Here is a 25,661-nt window from a genome sequence, read left to right as displayed (position 1 = left end):
TCCATGTTTCAATAGTTCAACTCACCAAAACATAAAAAGTGCAATAAGGACTAAGCTGTCGCGAATATAGGTTTGAATCGTCAGAATCCTGCACAGGGGAGTTCCTACGAGATGTTTGAAGTACAGTAGGAAATACTACAAAGTCGGTTGAGTTGGGGTTGTGGTGATCCTTTATGAATATGGTGGAATATCAGTTTTTCGCCGAAATTGAAAATGGGTCAACATGTCTAGACTAAATGGTCCTCTACCTCCACCTAGTGCTGAGATTAAATCAGACTATAATATGTTCCTATTGTTGATCAGCCCATCAGTATTTATTTAATTTCTGTTTAATGTATGTGTATTTAATTACACCATGTTATTTATAAAATACAGTTAATTTTATTAGATATCCGTCAATACAAATGCGATTTTTAGGCTAATTTTCTATTGATTAAAAGTTCCTCTAAAATGACACTGGGTGGCGCTCTTATCCAGATGAAGCCAGGACGTCTCACAGTTGAGGAGAACATTCCACTTGACGCAAACTGGTTCTCCGTGTTGACCGTAGGGGGGGGTTTGTGTAGGAGATTGCAACGCACACACAAAAATGCCTGGAATCCCAGCCATAGATGTCCTCACATTGTTCTACGAGAGCTTGTTCAGTGACGCTGGAGTTCAACAAGTTAACACTGCATACTGGGTCACATAATTTGAATAACTGATTATATAAAGTATCTTTATTTTCTCTTGCATGCTTTGGGGATTCAAAATCATTCTCGTCTTCACTGACGATCACACTGCGCCCAGAGACCTGATTTGGGAGTGCTGTGCTAACAGACATCCACCGATCCAGTATAAATTACATCCAATCGATAACAATATTCCATTTAATGCCATGACCTCATAGTGGAGGTTTGTTGCACCAGCGCGGCGAGTCTCTGCCAGTGAACACTGAACCATTGTCTCATCAGTCTTAGCATTCAGCTCACTCCCCACCGCCGGCTATGGCCAAGTCTCACATCAATTTATTATGGTGGCGTGTGACAGGGGTCTGAGAGGAGCGGGACACACTCATCCACTTTAGCGCTCACTCTTCTGACGCGGCACGCTGACACGCTGAGACGAACCGAGGCTAGCGGGAGCGGTGTTTTATAGGTCGGGATTTAGCACGACCACGGAGGTGCCGGGGGTGACTGCTGCGGGCTTCACGTTGACTGATGTTACTGTAAAAGACGGTCGAATCCACAAATGTAAAATGAAGATATTTGAAATACTTTTTGGATTTAACGATATTGGCACCTGGATTTAAAATAATAGAAGGTAGAAACTTCTGGGCCGCTGGAACTTTATACAGTTTCAGCAGTTTATCACGCACACACACGCACACACACGCCCAGTTGATTCATATCAATCTTGTCACTGGGCGTGGGCAGGAGTGTTGGGGTGAGGGCCCAATATAGTGACCTTGCTGATATGAAATAGCAGTCTGCAGTCTCAGACACTGAGACAGTCAGGCATGTCTCACATCCCTACTGGCTCAATCCTGACATGCACACACTCTCCACCGCCCTCCATGTGTGTGTGTGTGGTGTGTGTCAGATTGTGTGGTTGGCCAGGGGTGCTGGAGTACTGTAACCATCATCTGCTGCCACTAGTGATGGGTCGTTCGCGAACGATCCGGCTCTAAGAGCCGGCTCTTGAAGGTGAACGTCGGGAGCTGGCTCGCATATCTGAAGAGCCGACTCTATTTTTAATAGATTAATACAGCCTATAAAAACTAAATGATTATGAAATAATGAATTTTAATTGTATTTAAAATAATTTACTAATTCAAAGAACAACAACAAAATACTTGTAGGCTTAAAGGCGCACACGATCATCCTCACATTCTGTTCCTGTCAATCCTGCATGAGGGAGGGCCGAGCCAACTCACACAGTCAGAGAGTAGTCAAAACTCGGAGAGCCATGACAAATCAATGCATTTTTTAAGATATGTGGTTACGGTCGAGTATGATTTCATTTCATAATTTAATTCAAATTGTTTTCACACCTGTCATAGTCAAATTCATAGTTAAAACATGTATTTTTTAAAGAGCCGTTCGGGAGCCAAAATAGCCGGCTCTTTTTAGTGAGCTGAGCCATACGAGCCGGCTCACGAAAAAGAGCCGGAATGCCCATCACTAGCTGCCACATGAACGCCAGGGAGGGCGGGAGCTGGTGCAGCTCCAGGTTCAGGGTGAGTGTGGGCCTCGTGCAACCTGATGAAGAGGCCTGCCACGAGGCTGGTGGAACTCGCAGGAGGGACAGACTGATAGGATGTTTTCAGGAATACAATTATTGTTAAAAAAGATATTAAAAATAAAATAAATATATATAAAATGTATATATGTGTATATTCTTTCAGTTTGCATGTTTTTTTTTTTGGTCCGCGCACACAAACACATTCGATGTGATACCAGAAAAGCAATGAAAACAAAGACAGCGGTCCATTTGCAAACGGCCTTATGTGTTTTATTGATTGTTTGACGTCACATTGCTGCTGCTGTAGCTGAAAACACACTGTCATTACCTGAGTCTCTGCACACTGCAGACACCACGTGCTGCAGAACAGACATTTACCGGGTTCAAACACGGCAGACAGTTGACCTCATTTCGATCCTGGGAGCCGGAGGACCATTCAAATGTTTGTGGATGTCGCCCCCTGTGATTGGTCTGGAGAAGTGTTGTTGCCCTCCAGGGAAGGCAGTAGGTTGTATAGTTATCTTCTGAAGGGGCAAAATCACTACCCTGAAACCACACAACCTACTACCTCACCCTGTGCGAACATCGTAGGGGGAGGGAAGGCCCCTGGAGTCGAGATGTTGCCATGTCCTCGTTCCACATCCAAATACATTTTTATTTCGATTGCGAGGGTGAAATCATCCAATGCGAACGACTTAAAAACACCTGTACACTTGTAAACCACACGTTACTGTACGTACGCAACACACACAGGGGAAAGACAGCAACGAACGTACAACACCATCGGGTCAGTCAAAGCAGTGTTCATCCCATCACACGACACAAGTGGACACTGTCACAGGACGGTGACATTTCCTGCCAGGGTTCAGACCCCAGCTGCTCCCCATGAACGGTGACATTACAGCCACTTCAGGAAAGACAGTAAGTTGTATAGTTATCTGACAGGAAGGGTGTGACCCTAAAACTATACAACCTACTACCTCACCCCAAAGGGCCGTCGCTTCCTCAGCCCCCTGCGCTGCGCTGGGTCCTAGTGCCCCTGGCCACGATTCGGGTAAACACACACATACACACACCTACACGCACACACAGACCACCAGTACTCTCACACGCACGCACACACACACACACACACACACACACACACACACACACACCACACTCTGTAGTGTGTCAGGTCTGGAGGAGGTTGGAAGAGTAGGTGTAGATCCGCAGCAGAGCAGACAGCAGGTCTCACCGTGGCTTGTCGTCTTGTCGAGGGACGTAATAACCTTTAAATGAAAATGACAAAACAAGCGTTGAAAACAGTTCCAAGAGGGTTTACCTGGAGCCACAGCATGTTGGTCTGTTGTGGCACACACACACCTACACACATCCTCAGACACACACACGCACATACACTCACACAAACGCTTGTTCTGTCATGGTTTCTGCTGTTGAGTACTATCAGCCTGATCTGTGAAGGCATGCAAGTCCGCAAGTGGATGAGGGAGGGGGTGAAGAAGGAGGGGGTGAGGAAGGAGGGGAGGGAGGGGGTGAAGAAGGAGGGGGTGAGGAAGGAGGGGAGGGAGGGGGTGAAGAAGGACGGGGTGAGGAAGGAGGGGAGGGAGGGGGTGAAGAAGGAGGGGGTGAGGAAGGAGGGGAGGGAGGGGGTGAAGAAGGAGGGGGTGAGGAAGGAGTGGGTGAGGAAGGAGGGGAGGGAGGGGGTGAAGAAGGAGGGGGTGAGGAAGGAGTGGGTGAGGAAGACGGGGGTGAGGAAGGAGGGGGAGGGGTTGAAGAAGGAGGGGGTGAGGAAGGAGGGGGTGAGGAATGAAGGGAGGAAGGAGGTGAGGGAGGAGGGGAAGGAGGAGGTGAGGGAGGGGGTGAAGGAGGAGGGGGTGAGGAAGGAGGGGAGGGGGTGAAGAAGGAGGTGGTGAGGAAGGAGGGGGTGAGGAAGGAAGGGAGGAAGGAGGTGAGGGAGATGGGGAAGGAGGAGGTGAGGGAGGGGGTGAAGGAGGAGGGGGTGAGGAAGGAGGGGAGGGAGGGGGTGAGGAAGGAGGGGAGGAAGGAAGTGAGGGAGGAGGTGATGGAGGGGGTGAGGAAGGAGGGGAGGGAGGGGGTGAGGAAGGAGGGGAGGGAGGTGGGGAAGGAGGAGGTGAGGGAGGGGGTGAAGGAGGAGGGGGTGAGGAAGGAGGGGAGGGAGGGGGTGAGGAAGGAGGGGAGGAAGGAGGTGAGGGAGGAGGTGATGGAGGGGGTGAGGAAGGAGGGGAGGAAGGAGGTGAGGGAGGGGGTGAAGGAGGAGGTGAGGGAGGGGGTGAGGAAGGAGGGGAGGGAGGGGGTGAGGAAGGAGGGGAGGTGAGGGAGGAGGTGATGGAGGGGGTGAGGAAGGAGGGGAGGAAGGAGGTGAGGGAGGGGGTGAAGGAGGAGGTGAGGGAGGGGGTGAGGAAGGAGGGGAGGAAGGAGGTGAGGGAGGAGGTGATGGAGGGGGCGAGGAAGGAAGCGAGGAGGCACACTCTACACAAACACACACACACCCATTGAACTCTCCATCCTAACCTCCTGGGGGGGATCCTATAACCTCCCCCATCCCCATGTACAGTCTAGTGAAGGGGTGTGTGTGTGCAGGGGTGCGTGAGTACAGACAGAAGGAATCCAGACAGACAAGCCAGAGCGTTTAAAAAAAGGGCAGCCTGGCTTGCGCCCCTCAGCACCGGGTTAACAGAACAGGCTCGGACATCTATTTATACCAGGCTGGGGGAGGGGGGGGGGGTTAGGGGGGGGGGGGGCTGGCCAGGTCCTGTTACACATACTAGGGGGTGGCTGGGATGCAGTGGGGGAGCAGGGGAATCTGGTCAAAGCCAGACAAGCTGACTTCCTCGTAACCTCTGGAGCTGACATGGAGCTTGCAAAGTGTGTCTGCGTGTGTGTGTGCGCGTGTGTCCACACAGTGTAGTCAGTGCCTACCAGCTACCACCCCACCGCCAGTGACCCGGCTGTGTGCGTGTAAAGACTGGATCAGCCAGAGTTGGGCGATTCAGCGCCCGGGTCATCGTTACAGGAGAAAAATGACCTGGGCCACTGTACTGACAGCAGGGGGTCAGGGGTCAGACTCCCAGCTGCTTCTCATCACACACATACACTTACTTACATTTACTAACACCAGCGAACAGCCACACGGACCTGAAGATATGTGTGTGTCATGGTGTTTGGACAGGGCTCTGTGCTCTGCAGTACAGTGGGTAATACTATCGAGTGTGGATCATTAAGCTGTTTCAACACGGATAGGAAGGAGAACCACAAGGACATCTGGCAGGCTGGCCTTTCTGCTTATCTAGTCATGGCTGCTCAGACACTATATATAATCATGATGGCTTTACATTCTCCACTGCTCTGGGTCCTGGCTGTCCCACCTCCCTCCCTCTTCTGTCTCTCTCCCTCTCCTCCTCCCCCCTCCCTCTCCTCCTCCCCCCTCCCTCTCCTTCTCTCTCTCTCTCACTGCTGCATTGGCATTTTGTCTAACTGTAGCTACCACACCACTGGGAAAGCTAGCCATGACCCTGGTGAGACCAGTGGTTATCCTAAACCTGAGAATATATGTTACTTCCAACTTAGATCCCTGTCCTCGGGATGAGGGCGATCTTGTGTAGGGCGAGGAGGCCAGGGGTGTGCTCGGCCAGTCAAAGAAGCTCTGACACGAATAACGGCCTCATACCAATCCATGGGTTAGGGCATATCAGACTGCATCTGCTGCTGGCTATTTATAGAGGCTGGAACACACAGTAGCTAGCTACTTAGCTGCGGCGCTGAACCCTACACTTTGCTAAACTTGCAAACGGGGTTGATCGGTTCATGACCTTGAGGAGTGGGCTAAGTAAGAAACTGGCTGCTGTTGCAACAGTTACAGGAGCTGCATATCTGTGGCTTGATGTTAGCGTTGGTGAAGCTAGTCTCAAGCCACGGTTAGCTCATTAGCTTCCTGTTAGAATTGATGAAACTAGCCTCTAGCTACGGTTAGCTTATTAGCTTCCTGTTAGAATTGATGAAACTAGCCTATAGCTACGGTTAGCTTATTAGCTTCCTGTTAGAATTGATGAAGTTAGCCTAAAGCCACGGTTAGCTCAGTAGCTTCCTGTTAGAATGGATGAAGTTAGCCTCAAGCCACGGTTAACTCAGTAGCTTCCTGTTAGAATGGATGAAGCTAGCCTCTAGCTACAGTGAGCTCAGTAACTTTCTATTCAGATTGATGAAGCTAGCCACTAACTACAGTTAGCCTTAGCTCATCAGTACTGGGCATATAGCTGCTGATCAGCGCTTGCCAGGATGGTGGTGAACATTCTGTGCATTGATAAAATGATGAAAGTGGCATGTTTTTCTACTACACAAACACAGACTACAGTCCTCTTTGAATGTTCCTGTAAGGCTTGTGTGTGTGTGTGTGTTTGTGTGTGCATGGCTGAATAAGTGTGTGTGTGTGTGCATGTGTGTGTGTGTGTGGCAGTGAGACATGTGTCCATGTTGAGCAGCCATCTGCTCCGTATAACCATAAACAAACGCAGACCCATGTGAGACACCAAACGAACCCTGTCGCTTCCAAACGGCTGAAGAAACGTATCCGTGCTCTGTTCTCTGGGTAGACGCTACAGATATTTGTCTGGAATGGCACGGTTATGCAATAACATTCTTAATTCATTCAACAAACGCAGTATGGATGCCATCCTGTGCTGTACCGGAGTACATGGGTGGATTGTGGTCGTGCCTAAGGGGACGGATTGCAGGGTTGAGATCAAGGGGCATCGATCGAGTCACCCCAATCTGTTCAGTGAAGACACTGTTGTCTTTAGAGCACAGTTCTAAGCAGTCGACCATATTTCTGAGGAAACGGCATTTGTACAGCCTAGCGTGGCTCCAGAGAGCAGCTCCTTCAGAGAACGGAGATAAGCGCTGCACTCCGTCGCTAACGGCCGCGTCATCAGAGACGTCTCCCCCGCCGTGCCATGGTGAGCGGGGCCGTGCTAGGTGCCCGCCCTCAGCGGTCAGGCTAGCAGGCGGAGGGGGGTCCGTGCGGCAGACACCTGAGTAGACCCATGCCGGGCATATGTCGGACTCCAGGCTCCGCGGGAGAGTCAGCTGGGGGTCAAGGCTGGGCCTGGGGTTGCTGCAGGAGCAGGCCAAGGAGGAGAGAGAAGGAGATAGGAGGAGGGATGCCCCGGGCTCATCTTCCCCTGGTGTCGTCCAGATTGCATGCAGGCCGGGGGTCGTCTAGGGCTGGGCTGCAGGGCTAGAGGGGGGGCTGGGGCAGGGGCAGGGGCTGGGGCAGGGGCTGGGGCAGGGGCTGGGGCAGGGAGTGGGAAGGGGGTGGGCATGTAATTGCAGGTCCTGCCAGCACATTTAGCACAAATGGAAAAGAACAGTTTGTGGCGTTCACCCAAGGTCAGCTCTTAAGAGGTGAGGAGCTGGGCAGGGGCGAGGGCGGGGGGCCAGGGCTGGGGCTGGGGCAGGGGCGAGGACAGAGGCGAGGGCGATGCTTGTTTGTCTGCACTCAGTCAGCATCTATGTATTTAAACCTCTTCCCAAGGAAGGCTGGGTTCTGTATTCTTTCCAGCGTGTATAACTCTGGTTTCCCTCCCCTTCTCTCTGCCCCTCTTAGATCACTATATCCCCACTCTCTGCCTCTTCCTGCTACCTGACTACTTTGGCAGAGACACACAAAATGGCTGCAGGGAGCTGGAAGACAGAGAGGAGGCCATTTTGTAACAGCTCCCGGTCAAGACTGAGAGATGCTGTGCCAGTGAACGTTTACACAGCATATGTTTGTGTTTCAGCGTGTGTGTGTGTTGTGTGTGCATGTGTGTTTGTGTGTGCACACATGTGGTCATGGATTGTCTAGGTTTTGGCTGAAAAACATGAACTTACTGTCATTTCCTACTCAGGTAATGAACACAATCAAGCCTCCAACAGAATACAATTTAATAATGTCAAAAGTTACATATTCTATTCTATAATATACTGAGAAAAACAAACAAACATACAGTAACAGATTATTTTATCTAACTATTGCTACACAACAATGTATACTTGAAAAAATATACGTGATATCATGTACTTACAGGATACTGTCTGGGTCTGTTCTGCTTGACTAGGGTCTGATTGGCCAAATGTTCTGCGTCCTTTGAAGGAGGTTTGAGTCTGTATCACTGCCTACAGACAGAGAGAGAGACGGAAAGAGAGAAATAGAGATGGAGAGAGAGAGAGAGAGAGAGAGAGAGAGAGAGAGGGAGAGAGAATATGAGTTTGGGCCAGGGGCTCCACTATGGCCTGTTCACTAACAATCGGGCGGAGCTGGTTCGTGCAGGTGACTCCGAGACCTTAGCGCGTCACTAGCATCTCGTCATATCCCGCAGTCAGGGCACACATCTTTAGCAGGGCGGGCTGTTTAGACCAGGATATTACTGCTCTTCATGCTAGTGCAACACAGAGGATGTTCTCCGCCTCCCCGGCCTCCACCCTTGGTTCTGTGTTCCTTTCTTAGGAGGAATGCGTTCCCTGCTCTCTGCTCGGCTGTCGAGACGGCGTCTCCGTTGGGTGCGGCAGGGAGCCGCTACGAGCAGAACCATTACGCCAAAACATGTATCGTATTGTGTTGTACTAACGTATCAAGTAATCTCTACTACTGAGTCCTCGTGCCTGAACCTCATCCCACAGACTCGCCTGGCTAGGAAACTCACCTCCCTCTCTCCTGGGCGACCTGCTCGGCGACCGGCGTCCTGCCCAGTGTTGCACGCCCTCGGCCTGGCGTGCCTTCACCCACTCGCTGCATTTGAGCGCAAACTTGTTATGTACAGCGCTGAACGTGCGTGGGTAAACTGGTGAGTGAACTGGTTAAGCTCTCTCCACAGAAGTGTAAACGCCACCCACCCGCGCCACCGTCGAGGAGTTAGCTTGTCGGTGGCGTAGCTGGTTTACCCGGTGTTTCGGTTGTTTGCATGTCAGGGGACCAGGGTTTGAATCCCCGTGTGCGGGGGAGAGTAAGAGGAACACCTGTCACACCAGCCTGTGTGCAGCTTCAGGACTCTTTATGCACATTCAATACCTACACGGAGATGAGGACCGATACTACTACTTCATATCACGGGCCTTTGTGTGTGTGAGGGTGTGCAGTGTGGGTGTGAGGGTGTGCAGTGTGTGTGTGAGGGTGTGCAGTGTGTGTGTGAGGGTGTGCAGTGTGGGTGTGAGGGTGTGCAGTGTGGGTGTGAGGGTGTGCAGTGAGGGTGTGCAGTGTGTGTGTGTGTGAGGGTGTGCACTGTGTGTGTGAGGGTGTGCACTGTGTGTGTGAGGGTGTGCAGTGTGTGTGTGAGGGTGTGCAGTGTGGGTGTGAGGGTGTGCAGTGTGGGTGTGAGGGTGTGCAGTGTGTGTGTGAAGGTGTGCAGTGTGTGCGTGAGGGTGTGCAGTGTGTGTGCCGTAAGATCAGGCGGGCAGCGTGTGTGTGTACCCTCCCTGCGAGGGTGGGTGAGTGTGTGGAGGTGAACCAGGGAAACACGACCAGGGCAGTTAGTCATCATTAGTCAGCTCTCAGATTGCAGGGCTGGATGAGCCGGTTGCTGTTCTCTGAGATGTGAAGGGCTGTCCTTCTGGGCCGGAGGACAGCTACAATTATTGGCCGTCGGTCAGCCAACGCTGGACCTGGTCGCGAGTCTCCCGGTCCTGTCCTACATCTATAAAGTTGAATAATGGATTTTGGTGTTTTAAAAACCCATCGACACTGTATGACTATGTTTAGCCTGTGTTCTGCTCCTCTCTCCCACCAACCGTCTCTGGAGGAGGGGATCCCTCTCTGAATTGCTCCTCCCAAGGTTTCTTCCATTTTTTTTTCTCCTGTTGAGAGTTTTTTGGGAGTTTTTCCTTGTCTTCCTTGAGGGTTTAGGTTGGTTGAGGGGCAGTTCTATGGGCATATGTGAAGCCCTCTGTGACATGCTTGCGTGTAAAAAGGGCTATACAAATAAATTTGATTTGATTTGATTGGCCTCCACTTAGCCGCGCTGCTGAAGGGTGATCGTTCCCCACGAGCACGCTAATTGCAGCCGAGAACACGGCCTTGCTAAGGCAGGGTCCTTTATATATTTGGTTTCTAACGTTTGTAATTACAGCACAGCACCTTGGAACAGGGCCAGAGCGTGGTTACTGGCTGTGAGTAACCCGACTCCTCCAACCACCAATCACAAGGCAGATTGCCATGCAGGCAGAGCGGTAGCTGAGCCCAGCGTCTGATTGGACGGTGCGGGGTGAGAGGGCGTGGAGGGCAGGAGACATGACTGGGGGAACGGACGAACGTTACCAAGAAGCAGTTTAATACTAGGCATTTAAAAAGTTAAGCTCTAATTTCCGTGCCCCGAATGTAGAAATTTAAATGTTGTGAGTATGGCCACGCCGCGTGCAAGCTGGTGACAGTTGGAAAAAAGTGTCATTTGAGCCAGTGACAGTGCATTAAGCTATCATAAAACATAAGCTTCAAATTTCTCACTTGGTGCAAAAAACTTCTGCATTAAGATCCAGTCAACATTCCGATACAGCTTAGCAGGCCCCAACATCAGACAAAAAATAAATAGCATTTCCCCGATCAGTGATTTTAGATGGAGTTTAAACCATTCCTATGCATGCCTATATCTGACTTGATCTATTTTATTCACATCGCTTCACACTGTCCAGCTACTTTGCAATGGTTTCTTTGCTGTGCGTTCAATTTTCCATAAAGTAAAAGTAAGTTATAACCAGACCTTGAATCTTTTTTTAAATATATTTAGTTGGATAGAAACAGGAGGTATTTAAAACTGGAAACCCGAATGGAGAAAACAGAAGAGGGAGAGTTTCTGGAAGAATCCTTTGAACACTTTCTGCTCCTGCATTTTTTTGCAGAGTCTGCAGTTTCTCAATGACAGAATCTCCATAGCGACAGAGGAGGCCAGGAGCTCACTCAGTACGAGCCTGGAAGAGGAGCAGGCGAGCTTCAGATCAACGTTATCTGGAATACTGCTTGTCTGGCAGGTACATAGAAACAACCATCAATCCAAACGATAAGCATGGAGGCATCTTCAGACGGTACACGGTGCTGACCAAAAGATCTCGAAACCAAGACTGACCAGCAGGTTGCGGCTTCACTAGAGTGCCTTTTCATTTACTTGGAATGGTTTTAAATGGTCACTTCACCTCAGCACCAAGGTGAACCTGCTCTGTAAGGGTCACCATGGAAACAGACAGGTTTCTCCCAGCGGGGGTCAGATGGCTGAGTGGTTAGGGAATCGGGATATTAATCAGAAAGTTGCCGGTTTGATTCCTTGCCGTTCCAAACCACGTTTTGTCCTTGGGCAAAGCACTTCACCCTACTTGCCTCGGGGGGAATGTCCCTGTACTTACTGTAAGTCGCTCTGGATAAGAGCGTCTGCTAAATGTAATGTAAATGTTTTGCGTGGGGACTTCAGGAGGCAGAAAAAGCCCACTGAAGCCCAGCGGCTTCACGTCTCTGCCGAGTTGGGGTGGTTACATGGATGAATCACATGGGACGTCTCAGCTGGCATCCCGATACACGCAGGGAGAATAAAACAGCCCCCAATCTTCAGTGGTCAGCCGAGTAATGGACTAATAGCTTCCATGTGTTAGGAGATTATAGAAGAGAGGAGAGGAGAGAGGAAAGAAAAGAGAGGTGAGGAAGAGAGGAGAGAGAAAGAAAGAGAGAGAGAGAGAGAGAGAGAGAGAGGGAGAGAGGGAGAGAGAGAGAGAGAGAGGAGAGAGAGAGAGAGAGAGAGAGAGAGAGAGAGAGAGAGAGAGAGAGAGAGAGAGAGAGAGAGAGAGAGAGAGAGAGAGAGAGAGAGAGAGAGAGAGAGAGAGAGAAAGAGAGAGGAGAGGCAGGACTAGACTGGAGGTTGGAAACCTACACAGTCTCCTTAGCGCTCTACTTTAAACTGGCCTACTTCTCAAGTAGACGTATTCTTCCCCCTGCTCAGTGCAGCCTGTAGTGGCCACTGTTAGCCACTCTCTAGCTTGTTTAGCTCAGTCTCAGCATGTCTGAGGCTAAGCGCCCAGACCAAACCCTGCTCCAGCCAGGGAACACCAGCCTAAACACAACGTCCATTCTTATAATTTGTATTTTGCTAAACCACAGGAACACTAATGCGCTACTGCTACTCGTGAATTAGTAATAACATTTCAAAGCCATCCTTTCGACCCCCAAAAAACTGGCAGCAGTAACACTTTCATGTCGGGTGGGAAGGTTTTTCAACGATTAGCTAAATATCTCAATCTATAATGTAGACTGCTGGAATGGAAGTGTCCTTGTGTTTTGATTGAAACAAGTGGTGACTTGTTTGAATTCATACAGGGTTGACTTAATCTCCCTGACCTGGATTGACGGGTAACTGCTAACTCATCATATTTTAGAAGCTCCACTCTCAATCTGAATACACGTCTTTTCAATACAGAGGCAAAAACGTCTGATCAAAAACACTGCAATGAAACTATATTTTAAACTGTAGTTTAAAACTCTAGTTAATGCACCTCATCTCTGTCTTAAGAAATACAATAGAGACATGGGACAACAAACTGGTAAAGCAGACAGAAGAAACCAAAGACAGGCAGAATCTCTGGCTAAACCTGAAAAGAAATTCCACGTAGGATTTCCAGAACAACAAAAAACACACAAAAAAACAGGAATAGTTATTGTAAAGACGTATCTGATCCATGACTTTAGGAACTGCCATGATCATAAACAAGTTAACGAGAAGCAAAAAGATGATTGCCGAAATCAAAAGGAACTTATCGACATGATGAAAAAACTAGCATTGCAACCCGGTTTGTAGCAAACAGTCAGCGCTTTACATGGGAACACAGAGTCAGGTCTGGGCTGGTAGAACCAAGAGGCGTCATGGTGACATGAAATGAGCCTGTGGTGAACATTCTGGCCACTAACCATGATTCACATCTGTATGTTACATTAGTGAAGGGGACAAAAAACTTGGCTGGAATTTGCAATATCACTGAAGCCTTAAATTAAAATTTAAAAAAATAAAAAGGATTTATCCATTCGACAAATTTGGGATTGTGTTTTTACAGCTTGGGGTGTTTTTACAGATTAAGTGCAACATGGTAAATGTATGAAGACGTTATAAAATTATTATAAAAGGTTAAATCAAATATTTTACTTATATACTTTGTATATAATTTACAATTAACAATGTCTGTGTGGCTAAATAGACTTGCTAGAATACACCTTTCAATGATAACGTAATGATCTGCAGTGAGTTAAGGATGTTAAGGTAAATGTTTTTTGAATTACAAAAAGTACAGAGCAAAAATGTCCTCTGACTTGATATTTTTGTGTCGAAATAAATTAGATCTATCTGATCTTTTTGTAAGTAATACATTGTAAGAGAACGATAATAAATGAAATGTATTTTCAACTCTCTGATGACTAAGGAAGCTTTTACAACGACACAGCTTCAATAAACCAGAGATGTGGCACCTTTAATAACATGAAGCCCTATTTCATAGTCAGATATTTATTTAAATAAATAAATGAAACTATGGAGATTTTAGTGTTTGCACAAGTTCTCCTTTTCGTTCCAATATGCTGTAGGATTATGTAACAAAGTTGTGTTTTTTATGGAATTTATCAAGTCGTTTGTATTTTATTTACAATGAAAGGAAAAAATGCAATGCCATCTATCACACTCACAATGGTTCGAGCTATAATTACGAGAATTTTTCATTCTCTCCCTCTATCTCTCAAAAACACACACACACACACACACAAATAGAGGAATACTATAGAGAACATTTCTGTACTGACTCTGGCCTGCTTTCTTTTCATTGAGCAATTCAAATATTAATTTATCTATTCACATTACAATGCCTGTTTGCACGCAATGTATTAGAGTACAAAGTGTGTTTCGTTTTGAGTATAGAATACATTGAATGTACAATGTTCCTCCTTAAAACCGAACAATCACGGGAATGAATTAACTGACTCATTCATTTTTGTAATACAATGTGTTGCTAATCTTTGTTGGTTGTCGTATTTATTTTGTGAGTTCACGTCTGCTGTGTTGTGTCTCTGATCGTTGCTGGACATCGTTCTGTTTCAATGGCTCTCTGCTCAGACTCAGAAAACAGAAACCACAAACTGCAGCCTTTAACAGTGTGAGCAGCCCAGGGTTAAACAAGACTAACCACATGCCAGGAGGTTTCTACATTTTCGAAGTCCACACATCATCACGCTTTTTGTCCGTGTTAATCAACTACGGCCATCACCTACTAGGAAAATATGTTATTATTTTACAGAATTGTGTAACAATATGTAAGGACTAGTAATCTGTTACGTGTATCATGAAAATCTCAAATCTAATAGATGACCTGTAATTATGTAAAATTTTTACATTCAAATGCTGTGAATTCTACAATATATTTTTTTCTCCTGTACATTCATTATACATTCTCAAAACCTGGAGACATCTTTCCAGCTAACACTTATTACATTCATAAAAGGCAACATAAACCACCATACAAATCCACTGGCTATTCAAGTTCAAGTTCAAGTTTAAGTCGATGCTCAAGTTCAGGATCTCAGGTATAACCATTCTTTTCCAATTCTTATTTTTCTTTTTGTAAGTTCTGCACTATATAAAAAAAATGCTGTCTTGAACACTGAATACACTGTCAATCTGTGATTAAAACACATATTTCCTGGGTATATCTGTGTTCTGTAGACCTTACAGATATTTATTTTGCCAATCCTTCACATTGCCAGTATACTCATTTCCAGAGCTTGCAGGTGGCAAACCTGGGTTGCTGGTCTGACTGCAAGTGTGTGAACCACAGCCTGCTCTGGCCTGCTGAAGGTATGTGTGTGTGTGTGTGTGTGATTTGTCTGTGCACCTACTGCACAGTATTCAAAACGTTGCTTCCATGCTCAATATTTGAGAGCCGTCCTGGCCCTATGATTGGGCGAGGATAGAGTTACAGAGAGAGAAAATACTGAAAATGCTCAGGACCCAGCCATCTGCCCTTCCACATGAAACGCTGCCCTGGACCACAGCCATCCCCACCACACTGCAGGGTGGGGCGCTCGGATCGCTCGGGGCGCTCGGATCACCACCGGCCCAGGCATAAGTCTTCTTGGAGATGAACAAACAGACAAACGGAAGCAAGAATATGCTCGGTAAAACTACAAGTGGGTACAGTACACTAAAGTTCCATGTGGAGTAATGGAGTGATTGGTAAATTATCACAATATTTCCTCTCAGGAAAGACATTTCCTCTCACTGTTGAGGCTCAAAGTCTGGTTGTACTGTAATTAACATCTCGTATAATTTCTACACATATTCTGTTCGATGTTTTACAATTAACTTGTTTGTTGATACTGCCAATGAACCCAAAACCGCACAATGCTAGATGCACACAACAGAAACGACTGGTCATTTCCCAGAGAAAAGCAAAATGAAGTAGGAAAGAATCTCAGCTAGTTTGTTCTGATGGCAAACATATTTAAATATTTTTAGGTTTAACATTATTTTATGATTAAAAAGAAATGGACCTGTAGAAAAATCAGATTTTACATTGTGCATGAAACAATTTGTTCTGACCTTTGGAAGCAGAAATATTCGATAATAACTACATTTGAAAGTAAAGATATTATCCTAACTTGGAACATTCTTAGTTTTGACCTTGGTACAAAGTAGATATTGTGTTATGTGCAGTATGGTGTTTGTTCATTATCATTATCTTATGATAATGATAGTGCTGTGCTATGCTCAAATATAAATGATTACAACGCAATTACAAAGTGCACTGTAATCGCAATCATTATTTTTCTTGAGAATGTAAATGTAAAGCAAGTACATTAGCATAGGAATCAGACTAGATCTAAATGTTGCTCAAACTAACACATGCCCACAACAATTATTTTTGGATAGAGAGATGCTTCTTAAAATACTTGAAATAAAAACAAATTATTATTGGATCCTTATCAAATCCTAATTCATTTTTAAGTCTAAAGAGAAAGATTACATGAGCCAAATTGATCGCAACACTGCGTATTACTCCTCACATACTGCCACTTCACTCAAAACCGCATCACTCACATGAAACACCTCCACAACTGTGGCCTTCCACTTATATAATGATTACCACAAAATCACATTATCATGGCAGAGATCACCGTTATTGACGCTTTTTAGAAAAAATTGTTTTTGTGACACTAAATTACCACAAGGGCTGTGACAAGTTATATTGAAATACTCCTATGGCTAAGAAGTACAAAGATTTTTTTTCAGTACAGTTTGATCAATTCCGCCATCAAATAGTGCCCTCAGAAATCACACGACAGCATGTCAGGGTTTTTCCTGTTTTCAGATTCATGCACATCCATGAACATTCAGATCAGAAACAACACTGGGTAGAAGTAAACACAGCACATGGAATAGAAATGAATTGTGCAGTGAGTTTCACAAACATTAAACATACTCACATAACGAGCGAAACACACACACACAAAACACACTACACACGAAAACTATATTACTTACACATTTCACAGCCGAGGCAGAAAGTGTCTGAATCTGGAGGTTAAATTCAGATCATCCACTGTATCTCCTTCCATCCCCCCCCCCCCCCCCCCCCCCGGCAGGATCCAAACGTCTGCTGAAGAGAAAAGAAAGCAATGAAGTCCTCTCTCCTAGTTGTGCTGGTGCTGGCAGGGCCCACGACTGGGCCAGGCAGACCCCTGGACACCCAGCCCCGGCCTCAGCCTCGCCTCAGCCCCAGCCCCAGCCACGGCCCCAGCCCCAGCCACGGCCCCAGCCTCAGCCCCGGCCCCAGCCCTAGCCTCAGCCCAAGCCCCGGCCACAGCCTCAAACCCAGCTTCACGCTGCATGCTCTCTTCCCACTGGCTGGGCCCAGGTCTGGTGGGGCCTGCAACAATAGGAGGCCATGAGGCTGTCTGGAAGTCTCCGGCTAAGCCTGTCTGCTAGTTTACAAGTCTTTGAATGAGGAATGTTAGCAAACAGACAAACAGCATGTCTGATGCATGCAAATAACACAAGCAGCCCAGTCACAGCCTTGGCTAAGGACATGAATTATTCAGCAGTCTGAAAACAGACCCCTCCCCCCTCCACACACACACACACTCATACACACCATCCCTCCCTCGTCTTTCCAACTCGAATGCCTTCACTAGACCAAGTGAGGTAAAGTATGAATGCCTTCACTAGACTAACACAGTTCTAACACTGAAACACGAATATGCAACAACGTTTCAAAACGGCTGTCGAGAGACAAGAATCGCATGGTCACTCCTGTCGTCTCGCTACAACATTTATATACAGATATATATAAAAGAAATGCTGCATTTTTTCCCCTCTCATTGCCTTTTTATGTCTTTTGTTTGGAATTGGCACCTGTCCCAGAAACAGCTCCAGCACAGCACTCACTCCCGGCAGGAGAGAGACGAGGAGAGAGGGAGAGAGGGAGTGTGTGTGTGAGAGAGAGAGAGCGAGAGAGAGAAAAGGGAGGGAAAGAGAGGCAGAGACAGAGAGGGAGGAAGGAGGAGGTGAGGTACTTCCAGGCGAGTTGCTGGCACCCACCGAGGGTCGTCTTTAACACGCAGATGTGCAACACGCTCGAAGACAGGACCCCTTCTCCTGCTTGTCACCCACGTCGCCAGGACGATGGGCACGAGGCCGTACAAACAGTTGCCCGACAGGAATGGCGCCCAAAGCTCCAGGAGGAAGAGGGCCCGTCTCGAGGAGGGAGCCGAGCGCGGAGAACATTTTGCTCCGAAATACGAAGAAATCAAATAAACACAGCTGAGAAATCACCGACGGAAAAAAACATAACAAACCTGAGGTGGAAATTCTTGTCCAATATTTAAACCCGAATTAAACTAATCGGCAAAAATCCATAGCATACTGAAATCATCATGCGGGAAAGAAGAAAAAGGCCCTCAAAAAGCAACTTGTTGCCAGGTTTTGCAGAGCTGTTGTGCAGCTAGTTGCAGACAGAGGGTTAAAATCCAGCTAGTAGTGAAAAAAAAGCGTCTGTCTATGGAAGGGCGGCCTATGGGGAGGGCGGCCTATGGGGAGGGCCTGAATGTAGAAATAGCAGCAGACCTTTTTTTCTTTTTCTTTTTTTTTTCCCCCCGCAGAGCCCGAGTCTCCCCCTTGCGTGCAGCCGGAGTTGAAAGTATGGAGTGAGCAAAACGGAGAGAGAGAAAAGAGAGGAGGACGGGAGGAGAGAGCAGGCGCAGACTGGAGAGGATAAACCGCTCGCTGATGATGAAATAGGAGGTGTGGCGGAACGCGCGAACGAGCCACTTTTTCATCACACGTCCAACACGGCAAGGAAGTGTACTCGCACTTGAGAGAGAGAGAGAGAGGGAGGGAGAGAGGGAGGGAGAGGGAGAGAGGGAGGGAGAGAGAGGGAGAGAGGGAGGGAGAGAGAGAGGGAGGGAGAGAGAGAGGGAGAGAGGGGGGGAGAGAGGGGGGGAGAGAGGGGGGGAGTGGGAGGGCAGAAGGCAGCGAGGGGGGGAGGAGGAATGACTGAAATCCAGTCCTCTTGTGCTGCGCAGGCGCAGAGCTCACACTCGCGCTATTCTAGCACACACTGTCTCTCGCCTGCCAACTACAGAAAAAAGAGGAGAAAAGAGAGGAAAGGAGAGGAAAGGAGAACATATAAACACTCAGAGCGGACTCTCCCCCCTCCCCCCCACCCTGCTGAAGGACCCTTGAAATAAGCAACACCACAGAGAGCTGGTTAAATTATTAACCTTATCTCCTGTACCGGGCTGTAGCTCTGGTCGCTGCAATCTGGATGATTGGGAGCACATTCTGGAGTGGCCAGTGACTCCAGAGAGCGTTAAGTCTTCAGCGTGCCACGGGGACTGGCGTGAGTACGTGGAAGAGACTCGTAGCAAACGCGCTGGAGACAGATAAGCTTTTGGAGTTATTCGGAGGCATGCGGCGGAGGGCTAGGGCTGTTCCTCTCTCTCTTGTCAGGCACTCCTCGGCTCCGAGCGTTACACCAACCGTCCAGCTATTTTGGCAATGGTTTTGGGTGAGACCTCGCTGCTTTCCTAGAAGACAAGCAGCTGCCGCAAGTCCAGCATGGTGTGATTTGAAATCAGAGAAACTCTCGACTGGTTCTACGATTTGACCTTGTTAAGGCTACACAATTAAAACAATAGTTCTCACTGAAGTAAATAAACACTGCAGGAGTTAAAATGGTGAGAGGTTCGTAAAAGAAATAGATCTGAAGAAATCTGTGTTGCAACTCGCTTCCCCTGTCCTCTAAGGTTCCTGCACGCAGACGTGCTCCACCCACTCTGCAAAACCAGATTTGCATGTGCACGACACGCACATACATGCACAGATTACAGACACAGCATTTGCATGCGTGTGCACATGTAACACGTGCATGCACATAACACACACCTAGAAATCTACACACACACACACAAATAAACGACATGGCAGAACATCTCTGATGTTTTATAGATTATTCTTTATCTTATTGTCAGTCTCTCTCTTTCCTCTCCCCCCTCCTCTCTCTTTCCTCTCCCTCCCTCCCTCCCTCTCTCTTTTTCTGTCCCGCCATTCTCTGCTCTGCGAGCAGCATTTGGGCTTTTTCCATTTGTGGCAGATTACTGTAACACTATTGTAAAAACAACTTCCTGCCTAATTTGGCTCAGGTTCCCAAAAAACAACAAAGCTTGGGCTCACTGTTGTAACTTTTCCCCATCTCTCTGCCCGAAGTTTCAGGGGTTATAGAAAGAAAGAGAAATCAGTCAATTCTCTCTCCTGTCGTGGACTTAATTCTGATGCATTCGTCCTCTAAAGCTACAGAGGAGAAAAGAGGGGGGTGAGGGGACTGCATGCTGAAAAGGTGCGGAAAAACTTTTCTTGTTTTCTTTTTTTTTTCAAACCGTGTGTAACTTTCTGGTGGTTTGTGGAGGACATTGTGCTGTTAGAGGGCTCGTACAGACCAGCTCAACATGGCTGCTGCAGGCTGATTGTGTGCACAGTCTGTGAGGGAGCTTTCTTGGTGCAGCCACCACCCTCTCCTCCCAGACTTTGTCTCTCGCTCACTCCGCCACCGGCTCCTCTCCTGCAGGGACGCTTCCCTATCCTGCTCACCAGTCGACAGGTTTAAATAAAACACAGGTGGCTAAACACAATAGACTTGGCAGTGACCATGGAAAATGGCACATTCTTTGTGTAAAAGTACAACGTTTTTAAGGAACGAAGGTGTTCTAAGTGAATAAGTAATCATTTGTTTTTCTTCTTCGTTTTATAAACGAGACACAATGGGATCGTGCATCATCGCTGGCATGAGCCTCAGCCTGGTCCGAAGCGGGGCCGTACGTCACATCTCGCCATGCTTTTTAACCAATAGACCAAAGTCTACGCAGGGCTTTCCAGACAACTTATAACTGATACATACACAGTATATATACACAGTATATACACACACAGAATATACACACAGGAGTCTTTTTAATTTTTTTACAACCGCGAACAGCCATTCAATGAGGGGAAGCAGTAACAACCAACCATTTTTCAGACAATGTTTGGAGATTGTAATTTATCTTAGTGTGCATGTTGCACTTTGCTATGCAAGTTCACTTGAGGATACGGTTTTGGTTTTGGGTGGCCTGCCAACTTCCATCACTGTTTGCCTCTACGGTGCTCTGCTTGTGTTTGCCTGTGATAAATCACAGGAACTCTGTGACAATATTACAACTGTCAATTTGTAATAAACCGGCCGTGGGCAGTCTTTTGCATCAATTCCTTTTAATTAAATAAACGAAACCTTTTCCAATAATGTGTTTTCAGTCTGCTTATTTCTGTCAGGTGATGAGAATATTTCCTCTGTGGTGGATTTGATACTGATCGTTTAAAAGAAAAGAAATATGTTTGGGGTTTTTCTGTTAAGTAATTTAAATAGAGTGTTATTAAAATTAAAATCTAACCAGTGGTGTTTTCAGGAAATATAAAATGTCTTCTAATTTTGTGCAACAAGGAGACTCCACACAATCACCCTGTTGTGGCCAAAATAATAAACACATCTTGGCTTCACCAGTCGAGGTAAACTGAGCCAGTTAGTGCACTTGCACCAATTCAGTCGTTCAGCTCAATCAATGAAAATGAGTAACAAAATGGCGGATGCGGCCATGTCATACATTGTCCAGACATAGATTTTCCATTGTCTAAATACAGTCCGGACATAAGATTTTTCACGAATAGATTCAATGAAATTCATATTAAAACACCGTTTTAATGTACCGTTCATGATTTTTTTTTACCAAAATCCACATACAATGGTTGATCATGGTATTGATTCTTGGCTACATATTTCGTAGTTTCGTTTAATTTAACCCTTTAGTGACCGTGTTTAATATGCACTGTTAGAATAGCACAGTTGAAAAGTCTTAAAAAGGTTATGAGGTTCCAGGTAGATGTTTTACATATTGATCATTAGGGTGAAGCACATCCACGTCTTTCATTATTTTGTTTTATCCTACACTACAGTAGCCAGAAAAAATCATGTTGGTTGATTCACAATCAACAACCATTGCGAATTATACAATATTTTGAAGATCTTATTTATGAAACCTTCGCTGTGGAATAATTTAAGTTTGAGACGAGTTCAAAATAAAATGACAGTTCAATTGTGTTAAATGCAAAGGCATTCCTTACGTTTTTCAAATTCATCTAAAAAAGAAATCTGTGGCAAATTCTAGAATGACAATTACTGAGAAGTCTTACAATCACATTAACACTGACTGCGAACACTATCTTACCCAACCTTTCTGAGAAATGTCCCATTCCCTGAAACACTTGCTCTTCCATAGAGTACAGAACACACAGAGAGAGCTACGTTGCATGATTAGGATGCTTTTCCATAGTGGTCAGGGTCCCCCTGAAAAACTGTGCCTGAGCAACACGACATTTCTGAAGCCAACTTCAGCGGCAGAGACAAACTGCACTCACCCGTCGCTATGGTCCTGGGGAACAGGCCTGTTTCTGGTCAACACCCACAGTGCATCAAACCAGCCAGGCACAGCTCTGTGCTCTGAAACAACTGATGTTCTAATGGAGGCATGATTCAAGGGGATGAAACCAAACCACAAGAACGGCCCTAGTCAGATCAAAAAAAAGTTTTTTTGGACTCTGTCTCGGACGGGGGTCGGGCCTCCAGGGGTCGGGCCTCCGGGGGTCGGCCTCCAGGGGTCGGCCTCCGGGGGTCGGGCCTCCGTCCATGTCTCTGGGGGTGGTCTGTCCTGAGCCCTGCACATGTCTAAACAACTTCTCTATTACACCCGAGACCTCAGAGGGCACTCCCCATCGAGGAGGGGACAAAGGACCTGACCCTGGGGTCAAAAGAGTTACACGGGAGGCCAGGCAGGTCCATTGAGGATCCCAGTGCTGTTTGCTTTAAGAAGGTAAAGATTACTAACACTTAAACTAATGCAGATTAGGAGGTGATCTCTCGAGGGAAGACCCTCACCAGGCAGTACATCACTGTTTATTAACACCCTGTGACCTTTGACCCACGGCTGTCACCTCAGGCAGCCAACGGGGACCGACACTTTTACTCTTGCAGGAACGCACACACTTAGACACACACACACTCACACTTAGACACACACTTAGACACACACACTCACACACACTTAGACACACACTTAGACACACACACACTCAGACATACGTACACACTTAGACACACAGGACACTCACACACACATAGGAAACAGACCTACTGACACACTCCACTCACACACACACACACACACACATGACACACACTCACACAAGCACAGGACACACACACGACTCACAAAGGACACACACAAGACACACACTCACAGGACAAACACACACACAGACACATACAGGACACACACACTCGAAGACACACACAGGACACATACACACACACAATCACAAACACACACTCATAGACACACAATGGCACACATAGACACACATAAATGATACACACACACACACACACTCAAAAACTCAAAGGATATACACACACAATCACAAACACACACACACTCAAAGGACACACACACTACAGAGCTGGAGGTGCAACAAATGGTTTCAGCACCTCTGGACAATTTAGGAATTCTTACCTAAATAAACTTGATAGAAAAAACAATCACTATGTAATTGTTGTCCTATCTATATCTCTGAATTCCACACTGGAACAATATTTTTTAACCCATATTAAGAATCAAGCAACAAGAGTGTCCTGTTCCTTTCACTAAATCAGCAATGTGTGTTAAACAAAGTTAATCAAATATGCATCTCCTATAATTAATTCTGATATAATAATGTAATTGTGTATTTATTCAGATCATTCAAATATTTATCAGCAGCAACAGCATTACGACCCCTATACCAGAGTAACATCTTACAAACTGCCACGAGGCTAAAGTTCTGCTCACAAAATGGTGGACGTGCATGCGCAGTATCAATCCTCTAGACACTAAGTTGCACAATGTGCTTTCATACGCTTTTTATGTTTTTAACTTCACTTTTCACTTTCCTCATTGTCTTCAGACCTTATGCATCATACATCAAAGTTGGTCAAATAAGATATTATTGTGTACGTGTGTGTGTGTGTGTGTGTGTGTGTGTGTGTGTGTGTGTGTGTGTGTGTGTGTGTGTGTGTGTGTGTGTGTGTGTGTGTGTGTGTGTGTGGGTGGGTGGATGGAGGAGCGGAGGTACTGACTCAACAATACAGTGTGTATCCTTATAGAACAACTTTACATCTTAGCAAACTATTAATGACAATATCATATCAAACATGTTTTAATTGTGCAATGTTAGAGCTGATCAAAGTTGTTTTTAAGATAGATTGTATTGGGTATTGGCTGTAATTTTTCCCCACAAAAATTAGAAGAAACTGTCCTGTCATGAAATGTGACTCGTTTTGTTATAAATAAAGATCTACAATATAGAAATAAACCAGAATTTAGAAGGCTTATAATACTGTATACATTTTGTCTTACATAAAAATCATGTAATAAATATAATCTTTCTCTACGGGTAAAGTCCAGAGATGTTTGACTGTAGAGAAGCATGATTGCTCTGTGTGAATATGTTGACACTGCATTTGCAATTTAATGTTTATTTGTACTAAACAACTTCTTAAATAAAATGTTGAATCAAGTATTGAATTAAATTGATGTGGATCAACCTGTATCTTTTCCTTGTTGTTTAAAAGGATACAGATTTATAAAATGCATTGATTGATGCAGAAATAAAAATTATATTCATTGTGAAATACATAATGTCTTTGTATTGGACTTCAGGTCTCAAATACACATCTATATTATAAGAAACACTGAAAACTGTGTATAGCAATTCAGATTATACTCCAGTACTGGCTGATCATTACAACCACCGAACCTTTTTCCTTAGAATTAACCGAAAATGTGTTAAGGAGATAGTGAGTTTGGGAACCATGGTGACTAGATAGTGAGTTTGCGAACCATGGTGAATATGTGTTGAACAATTCAAATAACAAATAACTAACAAGTTACATGAATGCATTTGTTTTAGGTAAGGCAACAGGGATGCAAATCGAAAACCCACAGCATTGTAGTTATTGAAAAGGATTACATATTACACATTTATATTACCTTGATATTATACAATTTTGAAATTATTCAAATTGACAAAGTTAGTATTGAGATATTCTCAGAGTTATAAATTGGGAACTTTTATAGGATTAACAGATATTTGGCATTTGCCCAGAAGTAACAGAAGATTTACTCAAATCTGAGAAGCATATGCATTTATGAGAGGCTAACTTGAAAACCAGAATTTATTAGGAATTACTTTAATAAAACATAGAAATATAAAAGGAGTTGGACCAAATTATAATGAAACATTACAACATAACATCGGCTAAATAGTTATGTTCATTCGGTCAAACTTTTGTAAGTGTAGGCTGCTAGTCATGTCTAAGAAATGTATGTTCTTCATGTTTTGCAGTCCTAGTAAAAATGAATTGTTTTTAAAATGTCTTACTATTTTACTTCACACAGTATAAGGGATATTAAAAAACAAATTTAGGGTGAATGTTTTGTCGCAGTATAGTAGTCAAGTGGCATTTGGAATATCAGGCAATTATCAATGAAGTAAATACTGACTAAATAAATACATTTCTTAAATGGTTTGCAGGATATTTGTAACATATGTTTAACAATGTTCAATGTCCTATTCATAGTCGAAAATTAACATTGATATTACAGTTTATGAATGCCCAACTGTATTTAACAGTCGGCCGTTTTAAAATTCTCAGGCTTTTAATGTTTGTGTCGCATGAAAACGTGATTATTAGATATCTTTCCAAATAAACAGTTTGTTATTGAACTTACTGTTTTGTTTGATTATCAAAAT

General features: G+C 45.6%; 2 long non-coding RNA genes across 2 annotated transcripts; one reads left to right on the top strand and one right to left on the bottom strand.

The window, feature by feature from the left end:
* Nucleotides 1-2,467: 2,467 nt before the first annotated feature.
* Nucleotides 2,468-18,632, bottom strand: LOC134020803 (uncharacterized). Its single transcript, XR_009930446.1, has 3 exons — nt 17,829-18,632; nt 8,310-8,400; nt 2,468-3,494 (listed from the first exon to the last, which is right to left on the bottom strand). It is a non-coding gene; the product is annotated as an uncharacterized LOC134020803 (long non-coding RNA).
* Nucleotides 18,633-18,740: 108 nt separating this feature from the next.
* LOC134020804 (uncharacterized) lies at nt 18,741-24,473 on the top strand. The gene is made up of 3 exons (XR_009930447.1): nt 18,741-20,124; nt 22,567-22,684; nt 23,607-24,473. It is a non-coding gene; the product is annotated as an uncharacterized LOC134020804 (long non-coding RNA).
* The last annotated feature ends 1,188 nt before the right edge of the window (nt 24,474-25,661 follow it).

The sequence above is a fragment of the Osmerus eperlanus genome, chromosome 5 (assembly GCF_963692335.1).
Source record: "Osmerus eperlanus chromosome 5, fOsmEpe2.1, whole genome shotgun sequence".
In the NCBI taxonomy this organism is placed as follows: Eukaryota; Metazoa; Chordata; class Actinopteri; order Osmeriformes; family Osmeridae; genus Osmerus; species Osmerus eperlanus.
This window is presented reverse-complemented; position numbering and strand designations above follow the sequence as displayed.